The following is an 11452-nucleotide window of genomic DNA, read 5'->3' as shown; positions in this document are numbered from 1 at the left end:
CGATTCCATTGCTCTTCTCCCCTTATCCATCGCCCAATTTTCCTCGTCTGCTCGTCTATCATCTCTCCCTTTCACCCTCTCCTTCGTCTCCCGTCTCTCTCACTTTTCTTCACCTTCCTCTCCTCGCTTATCTCTCTCTTTTCTTTCATTTCTCTCTATTCCACTTCCTCGTCTTGTTCTCTCCTTTGCTTCCCGCTTCCCGTTTCCTTTTCGTTATCTCCACGTCCTGTCCTTTTCGTCCACCTCCCCTCGCCTGTCGGAAGGGGAAATGGAGTGCCCTCTGCTTGTCCTACTTCACCCTCACCCCTTTCCTCCCTCTCCTCCCCTCCCTTTCACTTACCTCTCTCTCCCTCCCTTCCCCCAACTCCCCTCACCCCCTCTCCTCCCTCACCCACCTCCCCTCATCCCCTCTCTCTCTCCCCTTCCTTCAAAACCCCCTCTCTCTCTCTCCCCTCACCCCCTCTCCTCCCTCAATATCCTCTCCCCCTCTCCTCCCGTCACCTACATCCTCTTAGCCCCTCCTTACCTTCCCTCATCCTCTCTCTCCCTCTTCTCCCCTTATCCACACTCTCTCACCTCTCCCCCTCTCCTCCCTCACCTTCCTCTCCCCCTCTACTCCCCTTATCCCCTCTCTCTCCCCTATCCCCCTCTCCTCCCCTCTCCTCCTCTCCTCCCTCACCTTCCTCCCCCCCTCTCCTCCCCTTATCCCCTCTCTCTCCCCTGTCCCCCTCTCCTCCCCTCTCCTCCCTCACCTTCCTCCCCCCTCTCCTCCCCTCACCTATCTCCTCTTAACCCCTCCTTACCTCCCCTCATCCCCTCTCTCTCTTCTAACCCTCTTCTCTCCTCATACGTTCCCTCTCCCTTCTCCCTCTCTCCTCCCCTCACCTACTTTCTCTTATCTCCTCTCTCTGTCCTCCTTTCATTCCCCTCTCCCTTCACCCCCCTCGCCTAACATGGAAGGAAAAGCAGTTTGCAGGTCAGTTACCAGCGACCCAACGAATAACATATATACATATTGGCTGCCTCGGAGCTAATCTGCGTTGCGTAACGTTTGACATTAATCTTAATCCGTCAAAGTGAACGGCATATGGAATACGGCTTACAGCATACGACATATAGCATACAGCATACAGTATACGACATATGGTATACGGCTTACAGCATACGCCATATAGCATACAGCATACAGTATACGACATATGGAATACGGCTTACAGCATACGACATATAGCATACAGCATACAGTATATGACATATGGTATACGGCTTACAGCATACGACATATAGCATACAGCATACAGTATACGACATATGGTATACGGCATACAGCATACGGCATATGGTATATGACATACGACATATGGTATATGACATACGGCATATGATATACAGCATACAGCATACGGCATATTGTATATAGCATACGACATATGGTATATGACATATGACATATGGTATACAGTATACGGCATACAACATATGGTGTACGGCATACGGAATATGGCACACAGCATACGATGTATGGCATAGGGTATACTTTTTGTTTTTCTTCGTCTTCCCTCGTCTTCCTCTACCCCCCCCCCCCCCTCGCTCGATTCTCTTTTTTCCTTTCTCTCCTTTCCTTCCTCTTTCTCATTTTCGCTTATACCTTCGCCTTTCCCTTTATCATTCTTTCATCTAGCGACACTCTCTTTCCATCACTCTTGTTCACTCTTTCGGTTTAATTCTTCATTATTCACCTCTCGTTAATTTTGATTCATTTTTTTGTTCTCTTTTTTTTTTTTTTTTTTTTTTGCCTTTGTCTCCTAATTCCCTTTTACATTTTTGTTTTCTCTCTTCCTTCTTCCTCTCTCTTCTTCACTCCCTCCTTCCTTCCTTAACTTTTGTCTTCCTCTCTCTTTTTCCTTGGTCTTTTCTCCTTTGATTTCGCCTCTGTCTTCCTCTTTCCCTCTCCCCCTCCTTCCTTTTCTCCTTTCTCCTCTCCCTCTCCCCCTCTTATCTTCTCTACTTCCCTCTCCCCCTCTCTCCTCCCCCTTTCCCCTTCCTTCCTTCTCTCATCTCCTTTTCCCCTCCTTCCTCTCCTCTCCTTCCGTCTCTCCCTCTCCCCCTCCTTCCTTCTCTTTTCTTCCTCTCTTCTCCTTCCTCTCCTCTTCCACTCCCCCTCCTTCGTTCTCTCCTCTCCCTCTCCCTTTTCCCCTCCTTCCTTCTCTCCTCTCCCTTTCCCCCTCCTTCCTTCTCTCCTCTCTCTCTCTCCCCCTTCTTCCTTCTCTTTTGTTCCTCTAATCTCCTTTCGCCTCTCCCTCTCCCCCTCCTTCCTTCTCTCCTCTCTTCTCCTTTCGCCTCTCCCTCTCCCTCCCCATCCCGACGTCTCCTTCTTAAAGATATTGCTTACCACGTATATTGAATACACAGAAATAAGATCTTGCATTCTTAATTCCTTTACAAAACTCCTTTGTCCGCCGGGAAAACGTACTAGACAAGATATGTTTCAGTTGATAACCAAAATGGATTTTCGTCGTGGAAGTAATTTCCCAGTACATTCAGCCAGGAATGGAATAGATAGTATTGTTGGACGTTGCTTCAAAAAAAAAGTAAAAAAAAAGAAAAGAAAAGAAAAAGAAACAAATGGAAAGACAAAATTCACAAAGATAAAAATAATATGGAACCAAAGATATATTTTGTAATGGTATCTAAACTGAATATGAAAGTGAAAGTAACAGATGCACGTTCTTTCATGCGGTTACGTAAGGCATTTAATTTAAATATTCAAGTAGCAAAAACAAAAAAAAGAAGAAGCTATGTTTAGTTTCTTCACACCTTTTGGTTAATTTACTATTATTATCTTCTCCTTTATTTTATTATCCTTATTATCGTCCGTACTATATTTTCTGTTCATGAATCTCGTCTTATCACTGTATATACGTAATAGATGCAAATATGTATGTATATTATTTTTTTCCTCCTTCTCTCTTCCTTTTCGTTCCTTCTTTTTGCTTTTGGATACTGTAAAAGTCCGTAACAATTAGACCTCTGCTTCACCTCCAAGAAAACGGTTTCATGTTAGCTTTTAATGTTTGTTTGTTCTCTCGTTCGCGACCACCTTTAGCGCGTCGGGATCTCCCTTAATTGTTACACTGTTGACTCTTTTTTTATTTGATTTTTTTTTTTTTTTTTGTGAGGTTTGTAAACACATCCATACATACAAGCACACACACATGCACACACACACACACACACACACACAAACACACACACACACACACACATACACATACAACCACCCACCCACCCACACATTTATAAATATGTGTGTGTGTGTGTGTGTGTGTGTGTGTGTGTGCATACATATACATACAGATTAATACATATATTTTTGTATGGATATATAGCTTAGCTAGATAGGCAGGTAATAGTGATGATAGAAAAGATGATGACAATGATGCCAAGGGTGACGATGAAGATGAAACTTACTTTGGCGATGATGATGAAGATGATGAATGCGATGACGATACTGATGAAAGTACGTTTGGTTTACAGGCACAGAAACATAGATGAAAAAATATCTTTACTGTAACACTTTTACCCAACTTCATCTGTGATGGAGGAAAAATATATTCCCTCTCCCCTAAAAAAAAGAAAAAGAAAAATGAAAAAAAAGTACGCAACATTGGCGCACGATATTGGTATGGGTTTCCCCTTTTTTCAAATCCCCCTTTGATTAATTTACCCCTGGTTGATAATCTGTGCTCTGGCGAGTCTGGCGAAAGTACAATCACGCCGTTCGAGGTAGTAAAAAGTAAATTGGTAATCCCAATGTGTGTGTACATACAGACAGACACACACACATATACACATATATACACACACACATATATATACATATATACATATACATATATATGCATATGTGTGTTTGTGTGTGTTTGTGATTGTGTGTGTGTGTGTTGTGTGTGTGTACATGTATGTATATATTACACACATATACATGTATATAAATACAAATATCACCATCAATTACCAGGATTAGTAACAAGTACACATATCAAATAAAGAAAAGATGCAGTATACAGATCCCACTCAAAACCAAGAAAATAGCAAAGAACAACACAGTGAAAACAGACCAAAACAAAACAGAAGAGGCCTCACAACAAGGGAAATGCCAAATGGACGGTTCCGAAATGGACTAAGCAAACAAAGGCCACAACAAACAGGGATATTGGTGGAGGACCTGCATTTGAGGCTCCCTGTTTCCAACACACTTGTCTCTGTCCACTGATTCGGGGGTTCCACTACCGCTGATTAACCCAATGTCAGCGGGTTTATTTACTTTACCCTTTAGAATTTAGTGAGTTTTGTTACATACAGATGGCTCCACGTGTGATCAGCAGCAAGGAGTCTTATCAGCTGGCCCTGGTGAACGATCCTGATTTCCCCATTCCTTGAATTGGCGAGAAAATGCGTTTTTCCTTCCATTACTACTAGTATTTACATTGTTATCATTCTTATTGATATCATAATTATTAGATTGTTATTAGAATATTACTAACATCAAAGACAAGTGAAGTGAAGCTTTCAGCCATCTATGTGTAAAGACAATGGATAAACTTCTTATTACAGTGGGCATGGGTTAAGAGCCTGGAAAGTATTTTATTTATTGATTTATCTGTTTATTTTTACTGGTTGTAGGCTGGGTGGACGGAGGTAGGAGAGAGAGAAACGAAACAAAACAAGACAGACGGACAGACAGATATGTATAACCTTAGTTTTATAATCAGGTTTCATTTGTTATGTATTTACTTAATGTTGTTTTCAACTACTCCATATTAGTTTATCTATTTTCGTTTGCTGTATTAATATTACATATATATACACACACATACTAATGATAATGATGATAATAAACTAATAACAACAGCAACAACAACAACAAAACAACAACAATAATGATAATAATAATACAAGAAATAAACATTCACAGAAGGAAATTCTGCGCATAATCAATCTGACCCAAATATGCATCAACCAATTTTTATAGCAAGCCACAAAACTCGGGAGAGTAAGTAAACTCTCGTCGGGCCACCGGAACAGCTCTATCGGTTTTCCTGCTTGATTATAGTGATGGAATTCTACTCAAATAAATTTCCTTACTCTCACCAACCGCTGAAATGTCCAATAACAGATCGATGGACGGATAACCAGAATATCGTTGATTAGACACGTGGAGAGTATCTATTTATCTATCAATATCTATTGTGTGTGTGTGTGTGTGTGTGTGTGTGTGTGTGTGTGTGTGTGTGCGTGCGTGCGTGTGTGCGTGCGTGCGTGTGTGCGTGCGTGCGTGCGTGCGTGAGTGAGTGAGTGCGTGTGTCTCTGTGTGTGCGTGCATACATGTATATATAAATATAAATATATATGTATATGTACATACACACACATATGCATACATGTGTGTATGAGAGAAAGAATGATATATGTATATATGTATATATGCAAGGTTTTCGGAATACGCGCTGTGTATTTCACTTCCTAACATGGAGGCGTGGAACTGATCGTGATAAGGCAATAGAAGCAAGGATGAGAAATATTAAGGATAGTTCATTGAAACGTCAAGTCAATCATAACGTCACACACACTCTTACGTCAGGTTGATGACGCACGGTGGAGACCCCCGCCGTGGTATTAGACAAGAATATACAATAATGTACAGCCTGAGACGACTTCCAAAAAATCGTTGCAAGTGAAGTGAAAATCATCAATAAACAAGGTTTATATCTTGATTGGTTGATAAATTGCAAGTATTAAGACCATTAAATACCTACGGTCATTGGAATACCCTGCAGCGTGAGATTCGGACTCTGTATGTAAACACGGACCTCACTCGCTGTGATAAGATGGGAACTTCAAGCAATGTTCTATTCTTCATACAAATAATAATGGGTTTACTGTAAATAAATATAAAATACATCTTTCTGTGCGTGATTTACATGTAATGGCATTATTCAGTGGTTGTAAACAGGGTTATCGCTTTATATTAGAGACGTAGGTATAATCTATGTTTCGATAGGAGTAATAATGCAGTTTTTCAAATTTGTAATTTTGGTCCACTGGTGTTGGTTAGTTATCATTCCTCATGTTTGGGCCTAACTGTTAGGAAGATGTGCTGTTCTTTTATAGTTGGAGTATCAGTTTCAGTCTTAATAGATCTGAAAGGGATAAAGAAATTGAATTACATAGTTCTACCTACACCAAATTTGCCGCCAGAAACTGATATATATATATATATATTGTAAGGATATTATTATGTCAAAGATTTTATTTCGCAGATATCCTCGGTTCAGAACGTTCTCTGTATACACAGGAATATATGTATGGTTGGGAAGATTGGGGTTCAGTGAAAAGACATAAACCTTTAACCATTTATTTATCAAACTTAGATATTAATTTAAAAAAAAAGAAAAAAAAAGACAATAACAATGTCGTTTCCACAATTCCTCTCGTTCATGTAGTTAAGTCATATCACTAAGTTAAGTTCACTTCCCTTCACTTTGACTTTCACTTTTTCACTCTTTCGAATATTGTTATCAAAGACGTTCATGAATGTTGCCTGCAACCTTCAAGCCACTGACGAAGCTGTAGGATTTCGACACGTCTGTATCTCCGTCTCTGTCTGTCTCTGTTTCTCTGTCTCTTGGCATACGTTCTCTGCCTTTAGGGAAGGATATCACACTAATATCTAATGCAGATTAACAATAAAAAAAAAAAAAAAAATACTCTTATGGATCTCGCAATGCGCCAAGGCCGCATTACACTCTTAAATTAATTTAATTGCACAATGAGAAAATAAACATAATAAACTCCTTATTCACCTTTAGGGGTGGTCAGTTTACCGATGGACGGAAAATGCGCTGTTACTTCTACGGTGATCTCGCACAAGCGCCACCAGTTCAGCTATCCACAGTTATTTCCTTCAAAGCACCTCGTCACCTTTCAAGCGCTCTTTTCGTACCACATACACACATACGCACACACATCCAAACAACCACAGGCAGGTCGTCAAAGCTTAAAGCTGTGGTTGTGGGCCTGACAAATATCCCCCTGATAATTTAAGAATTTGTTAATTTCTTTACATTACTACTTAACATAAGCACAGATTTACGCTTCTTAAAAATTACCGCCACCTTAAAGTCAACTTAAACAATCTGCACCTACGTTCTCGCGACCCGAAATGTTCTTTACGGTGTAATTGAATTGTTGCCTATACATAGAACATCGCATCAACCTTCCATTTACGTGATTTGCCGAATTAAGATATTTTAGAGGCTGATGGTTCGATTCTATCAGAAAAACTTTACCGTACAAATACTGATAAAACTTACTTACGGCCCAAACTACCGTTAAACACATTACTCGCATAAAGTACTGGCCAACGCTGCCCATCCTTATACTGCAAAAGCACCGCACCTAATCCTACCTCTGAAGCGTCAACTTGCAACACGAAGTCTTTAGACATGTCAGGGAGTTTAAGAATATTCTTTTAGCTTATTAAACGCATCATGGTGACAAATTTCCCACCTTACGTTATTAGGCTGAGATTTTTCAATTAGTTCATAAAAAGGCGCGGCAATTGTGGCATAATCAGGTATATAATGTCAGTAGTACCCTGTTAGACCAAGAAAAGATCTGATTTGCCTTTTAGTTTTCGGAACAGCCATATCCATTATCTTGTTTACCTTATCCGCGGTTTGCGTTATTCCGCCCCCCCCCCCCCCCCCCCCACATCGCTTCCCAGGTACTCTAAAGTAAAATACCCAATCTCCGTTTTCGACGGGCGAGCGGTGAACGATGCATTTGCCAGAATGTTAAGAACTTTTATCAAAGTTTTAATGTATTCCTCCCATCCTTTCGTGAGAATTAACAAATCATCGACGAACATCTCTACGTTAGCGGTATCGTTAAACAATTTCCTCATCATGCGGTTGAACGTAGCACTTGCATTAATTAGTCCAAGATGTACAACTTTAAATTGAATCAATCCTTTGCTCGTTTGAAATGCTGTGATTGCCTTACTTTGTTCATCTATGGGGATTTGCCAATACCCGCGGGAAAGATCGATATAATACGAGTCATTATCAAATCCTGATCTGGCATGGGCTCAGAGTCAAATACCGTCAACTTATTTATCTTGCGACTGTCTAAACCAGTGCTGTCCAAACATTTTTGCCTATTGTACCCTTTATTGCCTTCTCCTACTGTTACGTACCCCCCATGGCTGATTAAACTCAGTTACATTTAGGATAATGCAAATAACATATTAAATCTTTTCATATTAAATATGAAAAGATTGCATAATAGGATACTGAAATATGAAGAATGATTTAGAAATAAAATGCTTGAAAATGACTTACAACTTAATGCGAGATGTGGGGTTGATGTTCACTGATGATTTTTTCCATCCTTGGCTGTATTGAGGCTACTGCAGTAATCAGGCTTTGTTCCAGGTTGACATTTAATTTGTTTCTCTGTTTTGATTTGATAACACTCATTGCGGAGAAAGACACCTCACTAAGGTAAGTAGATCCAAAGGGAAGAAGTTTTTCTAAGGCCATTTTTCCTAAGTCTGGGTGCTCCTTCTTCACAGAGCTCCAGAAGCGAGTGACATTTGATCTCTCAAATAACAGTTTTAGGCCACGGTCCGCACACACTTCTATCAGTGTTTCCTGAAGGCAAATAGGAAGCGTCTTCTCTTGTTCAGATAAGAGGAATGGATTTCTAATCCAGTCCAGCTGTACTGATTGTTCATGTATGCCAGGAAAGTAAGATTTAAAAGCACTGATAAGGTTGGTCAAATGCTCCACAATGACTGGTTTCACAGTGTCTTTCTCATAATTGTTATTGGAAAAGTAGGCATCTAACAGAGGAAAGCATTTAAAATATCCCCCTGAGCATGTCTCCTTCCACAGCCCTAATTTCTTTTGAAAGCCAGCAACTTTGTCATACAGGTTGAGAATGTTTGTGTCCTTACCTTGCAGAGACATATTTAACTCATTCAGTTTGCTGAATACGTCTGTAAGATATGCCAGTTGTGCAACCCAAGTAGTGTTTTTAAAAAATGTGGCAAAAGGAGACCCATGTTCTGATAAGAATGAAGCTACCTCATCTCGCAACTCAAACAATCTGGCGAGTATCCTCCCACGCGACAGCCAGCGCACATCTGTGTGTAGTAATAGCTCTGTGTGCTCTGACCCCATGCTTTCACACAGTCTGTGAAATAGATGAGTATTAAGTGGCCTTGACTTTATGAAGTTGATTACTTTGACGGCGTCATTCAGAATCTCGTGCAACTGTGAACTCATTTTCTTTGATGCTAAAGATTCTCTGTGAATGATGCAATGAGTCCATTCCACATCAGGATTTTCCTTTTTAATCCTTGCCACCAGTCCCTTCACCTTGCCAGTCATTGATGCGGCGGCATCTGTACACATACCCATGCAAGATTTCTAGCTAAGCCCTTGTTCAGTGAAGAACTGATTAATGACATTGAAAATAGCTTCCCCTGTTGTGTGCTCTTCCAATTTTTTACCAAATAATATGTGTTCCTTGATATCATCTTCATCAATATATCTCACAAATGAGACAAGTTGAGCTTGCCCACTGATGTCAGTTGATTCGTCAACTTGGAGAGAAAATGACTGGCTTGCCTTCAGTTTATTCACAACTTGATCCTGAATATTGGCACTCATTTCACTTACCCTGCGAGAGACAGTTTGGTGTAATAAACTTAAAGGAACTGCTTTTAGTTGGTCAGCTGTCTTTTTATCCAGCATTATTTCAGCCATCATACCTGCAGCTGGCAAAATAAGTTCTTCAGCAATACTGAATGGCTTTTTGGCTTTAGCAATTAATAGAGATACAACAGCTAAAGATGCTTTCAGAGCCTTCTCTGAAGTTGTGGTGGCTTTCTGAAGTACTTTTTGGGAGCCCTGAAAATCAGAGAGCTTTCTTTTGAAGAATTCTGCCGGTTTACCAACATTACACAAGTGTTTTGTTTTCTGGTGACGCTGGAGGTGAGCTGGTTTCATACTACTGTTGGCCAGCCTCTCCCCACAAAAGAAGCACAAAGCTTCTGGAGGATCAGAATTCGTAGCAGTAAATCCCAAAAGCACATAATCTTCCTTGAACTGCCGATTTTTAGGAAGATCTGTCTTCTTTTTCTTAGCACCTGTTTGATTTCCTTCATCTGCGTCACCACTGCGGCTGCAGCAACTGTCACGTTTTAGCCATCTATCCATTATTGCTGTTAACGAGCAACTGCGTCTATAAGCTTTCAAAAACAGACACGCACACTCTGACGCCTAAGACAAAACTGAGCAACAGTGAGTGGTTCCTCAGCTGTCAGCAATGCTCTCGTACACGTATAGTATACGAACAATTACTGGGTACCCGTCCATCCCCCTCCCTTTGCTTTCATAGAAAAAGGGAAGTTTCTGCTCTGTGTGTGTGTGTGTGTGTGTGTGTGTGTGTGTGTGTGTGTGTGTGTGTGTGTGTGTGTGTGTGTGTGTGTGTGTGTGTGTGTGCATCGTCTTTTCACGTACCCCTTAGATCTATGCTGCGTACTCCTGGGGGTACGCGGACCCCAGTTTGGACAACACTGGTCTAAACAAACGCGATCACTCCCGTTCTTTTTCTTTACAGCGATTAGCGGGTTCGAGTAAGGCGAGGTTGAAGGCTCTATCACGTCTAACTCGAGCTTCCGATCTACTTCATCTGTGATATTCTGTTGCAACGCATAAGGAATAGGATATTGTTTAGTATTTACTGGCCTATCACTAGTTAGATTAACCGTGTGCTCAATGACATCTGTTCTCCGACAATACGTTCGCCACATCGCATTTATGGTCCGCGCTCAATTCTTCATTTACCCTTACGTTACTCACGTTTTCCTCCTGTACATAACTTGGGAGGGTAATTACTTCGCCACCCTCGTTGTGGTCTTCGCAAACTACTGCCACACAAGCAAGAAATGAATCATTTTCATTCTCTTGTTCACTATTCTCATCATACTCTTACCGCTGATCACGTCACGCATTACGTCAACATCGCCTACTTTGACGAATCGCTCATGATAGCGATTGGTCATATTGATATGGTACTTACGCTCTGTGCCGTTTACATCCAGTAATTATATCTGTTGGCCTTCTTAACGACCATGAATGGTCCTTGCCACTGCAAAAGGAGTTTATTATGACTAGTGGGAAGTATGGGTAACACTATCTCCGACATTCACCTCCCTCTCGCGCGTAATGATACTGGTAACTGTCTCCAGCTTTTTCCAATTCCTCCTGTGCTAATTTACACGTCTCTTGCAACCTCTCCCTTAGATTAATCACGTATTCGTATGTGGTCCGCGTGTCGTCACCGATTGCCTCTCGATCGCCCTCCCACAGTTCGCGCA

Source organism: Penaeus chinensis, chromosome 14, assembly GCF_019202785.1.
Source record: "Penaeus chinensis breed Huanghai No. 1 chromosome 14, ASM1920278v2, whole genome shotgun sequence".
Lineage (NCBI taxonomy): Eukaryota > Metazoa > Arthropoda > Malacostraca > Decapoda > Penaeidae > Penaeus > Penaeus chinensis.
The sequence above is the reverse complement of the archived record's forward strand: the minus strand, read 5'-3'. Positions refer to the sequence as shown.